Source organism: Ictalurus punctatus, chromosome 7 (assembly GCF_001660625.3).
Source record: "Ictalurus punctatus breed USDA103 chromosome 7, Coco_2.0, whole genome shotgun sequence".
Taxonomy (NCBI): domain Eukaryota; kingdom Metazoa; phylum Chordata; class Actinopteri; order Siluriformes; family Ictaluridae; genus Ictalurus; species Ictalurus punctatus.
Genome location: NC_030422.2, coordinates 15,261,548 through 15,274,403, shown reverse-complemented (window position 1 = coordinate 15,274,403; position 12,856 = coordinate 15,261,548). Strand labels below are relative to the sequence as shown.

At 38.4% G+C, this 12,856-nt stretch overlaps 1 protein-coding gene across 2 annotated transcripts in view; it reads right to left on the bottom strand.

Moving 5' to 3' along the window:
• LOC108268079 (ADAMTS-like protein 1) overlaps positions 1 to 12,856 on the bottom strand; it is a 109,148-nt gene that overhangs the window by 75,899 nt on the left and 20,393 nt on the right. The gene's annotated exons all lie outside the window — the stretch shown is intronic.

The window sequence follows — 12,856 nt, the reverse complement described above, 5'->3', positions numbered from 1 at the left end:
GCATATGTCTAATTCTCTCTTTTGATTTATCTTGCATTTATGAAGTATCCTGTTTCATAGTGTGCCTAATTTGTGCTAGCATGCTTACATAGCGTATTTCTAATTTTCTCCGCTTTTCATCTCTGCTTGCCTGCTCATGGATATAGTTGAAGATTCGCCTGTGCTAACCCTGACTAACTGTTCTCTGACCCCTGACCACCATCAAGAAGGAACAGCTATAGAAGTTGCTCTAGGCTGGGAGGGGTTCCAGGCTCTGGATGTAATGCAAGGTGGGCTTGAATATGACCATCATTTTTAGAGAAATCTGGAAAAAATAAAATATATTAAAATTGGAGTGGGGGACAGTGGCTTAGTGGTTAGCATGTTTTCCTCACACCACCAGGGTTGGGGATTCACTTCCCACCTCTGCCCTGTGTGTGTGCAGAGCCTGCATGCTCTCCCTGTGCCTCGGGGGCTTCCTCCGGGTACTCCAGTTTCCTCCCCCAGCCCAAAGACATGCATTGTAGGCTGACTGGCATATTAAAATTGTCCGTAGTGTGTGAATGGGTTTGTGAGTGTGCGTGTGATTGTGCCCTGTGATGGATTGCTACCCCGTCCTGGGTGTCCCTACACCTTGTGCCCTGGGATAGGCTCTAGGTTCCCCGTGACCCTGTGTAGGATAAGTGGTACAGAAAATGGATGGATGGAGATATACTGTATACATATGATTTCCAACTCAGTTATTACCTGAAGATATTTTTATAATTATTTTTTATAATTCTAAGCTATATTTATTAAAATGGACACATAAGAGCCCTTTGGAAAAAAAAAAGTTAATTAGAGAAATTCCAGATGCTGGGGGAAAAAACACGTGATATTGCACCACTTTTAGTAAAAAATGAAAATAAATCATTTTGGCCTGAATAGAACATAAAGGGTAAGCAAATAAGCCCAGAGGGGTAAGGGGAACAATGATTATCAAAATAATAGCACTTAACTGTCAATAGGCCTCTTGTCAGCCTTACATGTTAATCACACCATCATAAACGTGTCAACATCATGTCATATCAAATTAAATCTTACTAAGTACCTCCCAGTCCATTTTTCGTAAAAAGAAAATCATGTCCTGTCATCATACGTTACCCTGCACAGAGATGATCATAGCATTTGTTTTTAATGCTACATTGCACAGCACTTTTCAGACCTCTCCTAAACTCCTAGACTGTTGAGTGACCTATGTCCACATTCATTAGAGTAGCCATATAATATAAGAAGTGAACTTGACTAAAAGACCTCCACATGGAGTAAAGTATGAAATACAAGGCTCCGGGATGACCTTTAATCGTTCTCAAGGGACGAATAAGTGCAAATAAGAGCATAATTCCTGTCAAGTCCCCACTTGTGTGAACTCTCACAGTCCAAACTCGATCCTTCGTTCCCAGGCGACAAACCGAGTCATGGTGTGCTAAAGGTGTTGAGTGGCTGTAACTATCCAAATAGGCTGGAACAATCCGGTTTGGCTGCAATGAAATCTGGAGCTCCTGATAAAATTACATATATGGACACATAGTATCATTAAAAAGAGTGAGTTCACTTTATCATATTCACAGACAGGCGCATTGCCCTAGTAGAGCAGGAGAAGAGGTGTCGAGTCATGTGTGAGTTCTGGATCCATATAAATGCCAAAAGTTGCTTTTTGTCATTTAAGCACTGAAACAGCACATGAAAACATAAAAAAGTAACCAATGGCTTTTCTTCAGTGAACAGGAAATGATGGCATTTTGATATAGTCAGGATGGATATTATTAGCATGACAGTGACATATTACATGCTATAATAGACACGGTATTCTTATGACATGCCCAGTTTTACCCACTAAGTCCCTCCATTGTTTCATGTACACACTGTCTGTACAACAGTCTTTGCAAAAGATGGTCTGCATTTGCATCTGAATTAACCTGAATAGCAATGGTTAAAAAAAAACAAAACAAAACAAAACCACAGATGTTTCACATGTGGCAAGAGGGGTTTAATTTGCTCTGGCTTAGAGATCTGTTTATACTTTACATAAAATACAAAGACTCCCATTTGTACACACAGATTGTTGTACACACAGTGAAACATTTGAACATGCAAACATTTGAACAAGTAAAACAACTACCTCTCCAAGCCATAGCACGCTGAGGGATGTGCTCTCGCTACCCAGGAAGAATGGGAGGATGCACTGTGCTGACGTAGTTCTGGCTTTGATTATCTGCTTGATTTAAATTCTTGATCACACCCACTTAAGGCAAAAATAAAAGAAAACATTTGTTTTCCTGACGGTAGCTATGACACATGACAGATAGTTTACTGTATGTTGCATTAGTGTTTAGAATTTAAAGCATTTATATTGGCAATTTGTACATGTAAATCTCTAAGAGAGAGGAGAGTGTGACAAATTATGCAGCAATATACAACCCCAAATTCCGAAAAAGTTGGGACAGTATGGAAAATGCAAAAAAAAAACAAAAACAGTCATTTGAGAATTCAATTCACCCTGTACGATATTTAAAACACATTATTAACACATTATTTGATGTTTCACTTATACAAAAGATATAAAATATACACTAATTTCAAATCTGATGACTGCAACACACGCCATAAAAGTTGGGACAGTCGACTGTTTACCGCTGTGTAACATCACCTTTTGTATTAATAACACTTATTAAGTGTTTGGGCGCTGAGTGAATACACCAGTTGGTTAAGTTTAGCAAACGGAATTTCCCCCCATTCATCCGTTTTTCATTTCTTCAGCTAAGCAACTGTACAGGGCCTTTGTTGCTTTATTTTGTGCTTCATAATTTTCAATCGGAAACCGGTCAGGACTGCAGGCCGGACATGCTAGAACCCGCACTCTCTGCTTACGCAACCATGCACTTGTAATCCGGGCAGAATGTGGTTTGTCGTTGTCCTGCTCTGGATGGGAGCATATGTTGCTCCAAAATGTGTACATATCTTTCTGCATTAATGTTGCCGTCACAGATGTGTAAGTTACCCATGCCATGGGCACTGACACACCGGCTTTTGGACCTGATGCTGATAATCCACCGGCAAATAATCTGATGTGAATGGCAAAAACAAAACCTTATATCAGTCCCTCCAGGATTTTACGATCACAGAAATTAACAGAAAAACAAGCTGTCTCTGCAATATTCGGAGGAGCATGCAATTTTTCAGAATTACTGCAGATTTTCAGCAGATTTTGGCCAAGATGTGTCATGTGTGTCATGTGACGTCATGCATTCAACCAAAGCCCTCTTCAATTCATGTGTGTCAAACATGAGTACAGCTGAAAGGTCTCATTTACCAACAAACATCACCGTGAAAGACCATGCAAAACAATTTCACGCAATTGCAATTTCACCAATTCAAGTAAAAAATCTGCAAATTGCATCACAAAGATTTTGAAAAAAGCTACAGAAAATCAAACATTTTTGCCCACAAAAATTCTGTGAAATCCTGTACGGACTGTTATATGTGCGAATGACAGGGGAGCTTAGCCCTGCTAGCCCATTTATACCAGCTGCCCCTGTACATTTGAGATTTCCCAAACTATTTTTACAAACTATATTTACATGGACAGAGCACATTCTCTCTGAGAGCAGAAACACCCTGGCATGCTAATTTCACATAAAACCACAGACACGCTCATTTGATTTTGCCTGGGCATGACAACCAACATGACAAATATGCCCTTAGGCAGTTATTATTGGGAACAAATGCCAGAAAAGCAGTGCCAAATGCATAGCATGGCAGAGGAAAAGAGTGGGTGAAGTATTGCAAGGCAGACAAGTTTCAAGTGCCAGCTGCCTGACAGCGTACCTTTAGAGTCGGTCATCAAAATCCATATTAACTAGAACTACTAATTAACACAGGTGAAAGCAGCTGTCAGTGTTAAACATGTTAAAAGTATCTCAGATCAGTCCACTATAAATTACATATATGCCTGAATATAATGTGTTTGCACCATCTCAAGCTCAATTGGCTGCACATTTCATAATTATATAGTTGTCACAAATGAGCCTCCATGCCCATCTCTTGCAGAGCCAGTATGGTATGCTGTGGTTTTTAAAAGTGCTCTGCATTCAGGCCTTTTAATTACAGTAGAGTGGGTGTACATGGTTTTGATTCAGCCCTAGCTCTCTGTCATCTATCATACTTCATCATGAATGCATTAAAGAAGATTATGATGGGAAAGTCATTTATATAGTACGTTTAGGGTGCCATATTTGGTCTGGCTATGTTGAGTGATGGTGAAATGTATATAGTATGCTACACTGAGCTTTTTTCTAGCACTGAGCTTTTTTGTTAATGCTTCAATCTGAAATTGATTTTTGGATTTCTCTGAACAAAATCCATTGCTTCACTGGTATAGTTGTTTGCGACAATTGTATTTAAAGAAGGTGATTAAGATTTGTTGAAATTGTGCCATGTTTTCACTAGAACTATGTGGTAAATGTTTATATACAATTTTGTAGCTGCTTTCTCATGAAGTTGGCCTGCCACTTGTATTTGATTTGTTTTTTGGATGTCTTTACAAAGTTAGTGTTTGACACTCGTCTTGTGCTGTTGAGCATAACTGCTGTGAGAAGAAGAAAGAAATCCAGATGCTGAAAACTAATATACTAGGTGAGCATTATTCAATGCCAAGTTTGATATATTTTTTTTAACATATATTTCCATGTCTCTTTTTATAAATCTTTACACATTTCTCTCTTTATACCCTCGGTTTCATGAGCTAGTAGTACAAGTGCTAAAAGACCTCCCAGAAGCCACTGTTTTCTTTGACACAGACACGAATCCAATCTGGCAGCCAAGCCCTTAACTGAAGCCACACATCTCAACAAGCAAAACCATGCAGGCCTTAAGTGGCTGATACAGGAGTGAATGAAATCTTATAAGTAGTCATAAAAGTGAAGAAAGAGGAGAATTTAATGGGGAATATTCCATTATGATGCCAACACTTTTTAAAGGTTAATCTTAGACATATTATTTAAGGTTAATCTTAGGTCATATTGAGGGGGCTTGGGTTATTGCCTAAACTGACCGAACATCTAAAGTGTCATTTTTATTTTACAAGCAAGAAAGCTGATTCTGTTGTGTGAAAGCAGCAGCTGTTGCTTGGGGATTGAAGTACATTTTAATTTTTCACTTATCTACCCATGTGGGCTTCAGATTTCTGCAGTAGTCTCTATAGCTGCCACACTATTTGTGCAATGAGGCTAAATTAGCAAAGTTTATCAGGGAGTAGCAAGCCAGCCAGCACAAATATGTAGTTTCTCTGTGTATACTCTAACCTATTGGTTTTGATAGTGTTTCTCAGAAACACTACAGAAAAAAGAAAGAAAAAAAAAAACTTTTTTAAGGCTATGCTTCATGGTCCATTTGCATCTTCAAAACAGCACTGTGACCATTTTTGTACCCCATTTTTAAAGATATCATAGATGAACACTGGGTGCATCTTCTGTAAATACATGATATATGGTAATGTGTGTCCCACAATGACTTCCGTAATTACTAATACTGGCATTATTCATGAATTGAGACCTGTTTAATTCATAACATTGGCACACTCTTATCCCATAAATAAGGCTGCCGTGTCTGAAGTCTGACTACGTAATGACATATAGCACAGGCAGTGTGGGTGGTTCTGGATTACAGATTACTTAAAATGTCCAAGTCCCAAAGGTGGTCTGAATTATTGCTCTGTTTTGTATGAGCCATATTCATAAATAGAGTACTTTAGCACAGCATATTATAAAATACAAATACATTTTGTTACTGTGTAACAACCTTTCGCTGACTAGAAGGGAGATTATAATGCTAACATATGTGCTTCCCAGTGGAGTGCGGCCACCCTGCAGTCTATGCCTCCACTAGAGGACCCTTATGAGAGCATGATGTATGAAATCCTGAGATAAGTTTTGTACAGAATTTGGAAGTGGCTATATGCAAAACTGTCAATATTGTAGTGGTGCTTTACTAGGAATGGTTTTCCCAGCACCTTTGCCAGAGAGATTTACTGAATGTTTAGAAACTGTTGAACTATAGCGTCAAATCCCTGAGAGTTACACTTTGATATATGAACTTGTGAGAGACAATGTTTCAGACAAGTGATTATTAGGCTAAATTGTAGGGTGAGTTTGAAGGAGCTGCTTACTTCTAATATGTGTTAAGTCTGGCATATGTGCATCCAGTTATGTGTTTGTAAAGCACATGTACACAATATGGCCGAAAGTTTGTGGACACTTGACCATTAAACCCATATGTGCTTTCTGAACATCCCATTCCAGATTTAGTTTCTCTTTGTTGTTATAATAACCCCCACTCCTCTGGGAAGGCTTGAACAGGTTTGGGCCAGGCCCCTTGGTTCCACTTAAGGGAGCTTGCAATGCTATGGCATACAAAGAGAGCCTATACAATCATAGTGTGTGCTTCGAACTTTGTTGGAAGACCCACATATGGCTGTGATGGTCAGGAGTCCACATCATTTGGTCATACTGTGTATATTGTAAACATGAATGTACATGTTTAACATTCGCTCATGATATTTTCCAAAATGACTTAAAATGAAATAAATCCAATTGAACAGTTAAGGTCTTACTAAAGGACCCAACTGTGGCAGCTTAGTGGTTTGGTATTTCAACTCACAACCTTCCAATCAGTAATCCAAACTTTTAACCACTGAGCCAAAACTTCTGCAGAACCAACAATCAAGAGGATCTGGCCATCTCACTCTACTAAAAGCACTCAGCTTGTTCAGTCCCTTGTAATCTCGAGAATGGAGTACTGCAATTTGCTTCTGACAACTCTTCTTGAGCATGCCATCAAACCACTGGAATGTATTCAAAATGCAGATGTGCAGCTTGTTTTCAATCTACCAAAGTAGTCCCACATCATCCCAATGCTGTGTTCCCTCCACTGGCTTCCTGTACCTGCCCACATCAGATTTAAAACACTGATGATTGCCTACAAAGGCAAAAACAAAAAATGTTTTCTTTGAGTCACAATCATGGCTGGACTTAATTCACAAAGCTCAAGACACAAGGAAGTCATGCATCAAAAGTTTTCTCTTTACTGCCACCAAGATAGTGGAATAAACATATCCTGGATGCCCGTATGTCTTCATATAGAGGGAGAAAACCGACTTCTTTGTCAGTCCATTGACAAGCTCATTCCTGTCATACCCAGACTCCCTTTTATGTGACACCCATATTCATTGGCTGCCCCACAGGTTTGCGGTATGCTACTGATGCTTCTCTCAATATTATGTCTATTAGTTATGGGCTGTCCAGTCTCATGTAATTCAACAATGTGTTTGGTTAAAAAAAAACACTGATTATAAAGGGACATAAGTGCACAGTAGGATGGACAAAAACCATCATCCATCATAGACACCCCAGCTAAGTCTTTTAATGTTTCTGCCAACATCACTGATGCAGTACTAGTTCTTTGAGCTGGTTGATGTTCAACAAAAGCAAAATGTTCCCCATTTATTACTCTCAGCAACAATGTAGATCATTGTGCATGCAAAAGGCAAATCGCCCTTATCAATGTATCTTCAAGTCTATCCTAATATGCTTCCAAATATACTGATATATCAAAGGTAATGCATATCCACATTTTAGAAATAATAATACAATATCTGGCACACCAAATGGACTGCATTCTGGCCAGCCTTAAGAGACAGCTCCCTAGCACGATTTAAATTCTTTAATGCAGCAGAAGAGATTTATTGGGCACCATATGTGTGGTTTATGTGTGGTAGGCTCTATAATGTGATGTAGGTCACTGCCTCTCGCTTCCAATGCTCTGACTCGTATATTCAGAAACACTCTCCCAGTAGCTGTTTGCTCAGTAGATTTTCAGCGCTACTGCCTTTCCCAAATACTGGGGTGCTGATAGATGGGCCCTGTTTGTTTTCACTGTTACCAAGATCGCTGAAATAGTCAATTTTCCTGACTATCTTAATCTCTAAAATGGAAACATCAAATGTTGCCCATTGTCCTATGGGATTAAAGTACATTATGTGAGTAAACAACTTGTTTTTTTTCTACTTATTTATTGTCCTTGTACAATGTTTGAACACTACATCAATATTCAAACATTTCTACTGTTTCCTCATAGTATAGCATGCAGTCAGCATTGTGAGCCATTTCAAAATTATACAGTATATAGTATTTCAAGTATTCAGTACTTCAAGTTTATGCAGGTTTACTGCAGTATATTTAGAGTAGTAGCACAAGTTTACTAGTATACAAATCACAATTTAGTCTGAAAAAGTATAAAAGTAGTACATGGATAGCAAATTAAGGCTGTAAACTTTAAGTATTCTTTCAGAACACTGTGATCTATACTTTATATACTTACAGTACTGTAAAATCTATTATATTTTAGTAAGGAAATGGATCTGTGCATGCTTAAATTGATGTTGGTCTGCGAATGGATAATGATCTTGTGCACATAAGAATATGTTTACAGTAACTGATATTTGTGACTTTAAATTTGGGACTGTACAATACAGTAACACATAGGTAGAGAAAGAGAAAGGTCACAGGGGAGCAGATATGCAGCAGGAAACATACCCAAAATAACCATTAACATGTCAGCTGTGGTCTAAAGCCTGTGAAATTTCCATAGCTTTTCAAGCTGCCATAAAATGAAAGCACAGGCCCTCATTTTTAATTTTCTGCTTACATCTTTATATATTTGGCTGAATCAGCTCAGCAGTAGAACTCAAAATATCTGCACAATCATCACATAATCTTCAATGACCACAAAGCTGGCAGAAAATCAAGTACAGTACCTCAGTGTGTATCTCTCTATTGCTAAATATGGCATCATAAATGATAACATTTTGCATACTGTCAATGTACTTCCTCCAAAAAAACATACATTGATGAAAACACAGAGTCAAAGCTGCTACTGAAACAGCCACGCTTGTGTGTATGGTGGCCATGATAAACACAGAGGGCACTTGTTTGCTCGCAGTCTATGTTGACTAACGGAAGATGGACTGCCGATTTGTCAGAAAGTTGACTTTCGTGACTGTAGGGGCAAAATGTCTCTGCTCAGATTCCTGGACTTTTCAGGAAAAAAAAAGTGTGGAAAAAAGCAAGAATACCTCAATAGAAGCTCTGTATGTATTCTATGCTGGGTGGCCAAGCTATAGATAAAGACGTTGACATCTAAAGCTAAGTTTGGGAACCTTAAAAGCAAACAGCTTAATTTAGATGTCCGGAGTATGTGTACTGACAGTACGGAGAGTATTGAGTGTGCTTGGTGATTTTGTTCTGTTTGCACAGCTGAATGAAAACTCTGAGTCACATATAAGGTATGGGGGATAATGTATAGGTTAGTGACATACGATAACATACGATTTAAAACACTATGATAAAAACAAAAACAAAACAAAAAAACATCCAAAACTCCAATGGCTGGTTTGCTAATAAAGGTCATGGCACATGACTTCAGGGTCAGAAAAAAGGGTTCTGGTGTGTTAAAGTGGTTCAGAAGGTCAAATGACAGTGTCTGCCTTCTCTGTAGTGCATTCTCCAGATGTGCTTCTTGGGAAGAACATATAGGACTGTATCAATTGCCATTTACAGCTGCTTTGGCTGACCTTATGGACAGCAGGCATCTGGGACAAGAGGTAAATAAAACCAGTTGTGGGTGAGATTTTTAGGATGCCTGGAAAGGACAGCATAACTGATGGGATCTTAAACAGGTGTTTGCTATAGCAATTCATACTGTACCCTGCATAAGCGCCTGATGCCAGTCATGCTTGAGTTTCTTGGCTCAAGGAGTGTTACAGTACTTAGCCTTTTACAGGGGCCTTATTTGCCTTGGAAAAACACCATGCCACTTGCCTTAGCATTTAAACCACAAGTGGTGTCCCACAGACAAAAGGGTTTTTGACTGAATCCTGTGGACATGAACTGCCTTCATGTGCAAGTTCTTTCCCAGTTTCCCAGTTAAACTAGCAAATGAACCTGTGTAACCAGCAGCTACATCAAGCTGCAAACTCAAAAAAAAAAAAAAAAAAAAAAAAAAAAAGCTGGCCACAGTTAAAATATGCACAAACAAGATAAAATATATTTTTGGTATCACTTAAGTGAAAACATTTTTCCTGAGGTGTAAATGTTCCCATGACTCATAGATCAAGCTGTATTTCTCAGTATAGCGTTTACATAAGTCATAGTGCCACATCCACATCTGCAAGTCCCAACCCTAAGAACTCCAATTCCCATGATTCCCAGTCCACAACCATGCCACATGATCCTCATCAAAACATCTATCCCTGTTCTCCTTCACTGAATTATTGATTTAATCCACCTGTCTGAAATCACTGACACTCCCATAAACAACCTGGGTTCACTCGAATACTTTGCAAAGTCTCACTCCAGCATTGTGCCTGTGACGTTACTAAGCCTTTTGTTTGCTGCCAGTTTTGCATCGTTTTGATTTCATTCTCCAAATTGTTCTGCCTAGTTCATGCCTATCTGCTAATCAGCTAACCCTGTTTTTCGTTTTGAGCATTGCCTACCTCTTCTGGTTTGTTTGCTTAAGTGTTCATAATTTGCACTTGTGTGACTATTAGGAAAACTATCCAAATGCATTCCACTAGTGAAACTGTGGTCTTTTATAACCTGTGGCAATGGCAAAAGATCAGAGAAGGATCAATTTACATGCACACCTTGATTTCTTCTATTTTTGTGTATATCTCATACTAAATAGTTTTAGATCTTCAAATGAAATACAATATAAAACAAAGGCAACCTGAGTAAACACAAAATAGTTTTTATTTATTTTTATTTTTTATTGAAGCAAAAAAAAGTTATCCAACACCTATCACCCATGTGAAAAACTAATTGCCCCCTTAAACTTAAAATCTGTTTGTGCCAACTTTAGCAGTAATAACTGCAATCAAACGTTTCCGATAACTGGAGATCAGTCTTTCACTTACTTCTAGGACTACGTAGGACTTAGTCCTATGCTTTGGATCATTGTCTTGTGCATAATCCAGCTGCGCTTGAGTTTCAATTTACAGACTGAAGACTGGACATTCTCCTTTAGGATTTTCTGTTAGAGAGCAGAATTCATGTTTCCCTCAATTATTGCAAGTTGCTCAGGCCCTGAAGCAGCAAAGCATCCCCACACCATCACATTTCCATCACCATGCTTGACCGTAGGTATGATGATCTTTTTGTGGAATTCTTTGTTTCACTTCCACTTTCGACTCATCAATCTACAGAACATTCTCCCAAAAGTTTTGAGGATCATCAAAGTGTGTTTTGGCAAAATTCAGAAAAGCCTTAATGTTCTTCTGGGTTAGCAGTGGTTTTTACCTCGCCACTCTTCCATGGATGCCATTTTTGCCCAGGGTCTTTCTGATAGTGGCTCTCACTGTGGTTTTTTGGAGTCCCAGAGCCTTTTAAACAGCTTTGTAACCCTTTCAAGAGTTATGTATTTCAGTCACCTTCTTCCTCATCATATCTGGAATTTCTTTTAATTTTGGCATAGTGTATTACTGGATAAGACTTTTTAACCAACTTCATGCCGTTGAAAAAGTTCCATTTAAGTGTTGATTTGATTGAACAGGGTTTGCAGTAATGCGGGACTGCACCTTCTTAGGCATCAATCACAGGGGATTTACAAATCTCAGTAAGAGTACAGTGTTTCGGATGCGCTTGAAATGGAATATCCCTGCCTGTCCATCAGCAAGACATAAATGCATAGTTTCCTGGGGGACATTCATGTTAAATGAGGGTTCTCCTATGCTTCTATTATCCTCTCCATGATATCACATGGATAGCAATTTCCTCTTGGCTTGTTGCTGATCAAATCTTTGAAATGGATGGTGATATTGAGTGGCTCTCACCCTAGGTCAGTGTTAGATCTGATTTCAGTTCAAGCTGCATTAAAACTCTTATCACTGTAATGAAATACAATTACATCAGATAAATCTTACACTATGTTGTTAAGTAAAAAAAATCCCTTGCATGCAGTGGCTTGTAGAGTTCTGTGTTTTTCACTGGCATGATTCACATTCTGCGCAAACATACTAAATTCAGTGGCAATTCTAACATCAAATTTCTTGGGTAGAGTAGTAATGACAATGCACTGGACTGTTCACTTATCAAGGTATATATGTTGCTGCATGGCTATAACTGCGATCATAACTAAGTATAATTTGATGTATTAGTTTAATTTGATGAAGGATTCCAGTGGCTTAATGCATACCATTTCACAGCTATAATTCTGGGCTTCTGTGGAGTCTGACAAATGAAAGTCTTCTTACTGCTGTGTTCTGTTACAGAGGGAAAACAAGTGACAACCTAGGCACAATAGTACAGGGGTCACATAGTAGACCTTAATTAATAGCTAATAAATGTATATAGAAGCAGTGACTGTAGTAGGTTTTTCTGGTGCTCCTTATTGTAATATGTTAGGATTAAAAAAAAAAAAAGAAGAAATACTCATAAGAAAATGAACGGTATCTGAATATCATGTTTACTCACAAATTACTGGTCAATACTGCAACCCTTCATGCATTTTTAATTGCATGTAATTAAATTTAACCGTCTTGGCACTATTTACGTGGAACTTTTTACTTTAAACAACAATACAGTACTTTGGAGTTTGCACTGCCCTGTGCTGAACACACACAGACCTTTATGAGGTTTTATCTCTTCATATGCCTTGTATGTGGATTAAGAGCACAATTAGAGTGTTATAATCATGCTGTTAATCATTAATCAGCCTACACATTTGCCAAAACAGTACTTTTTACAGTAAAATATGTAGTTTTTACTTGGTCAGTTCTCATCAG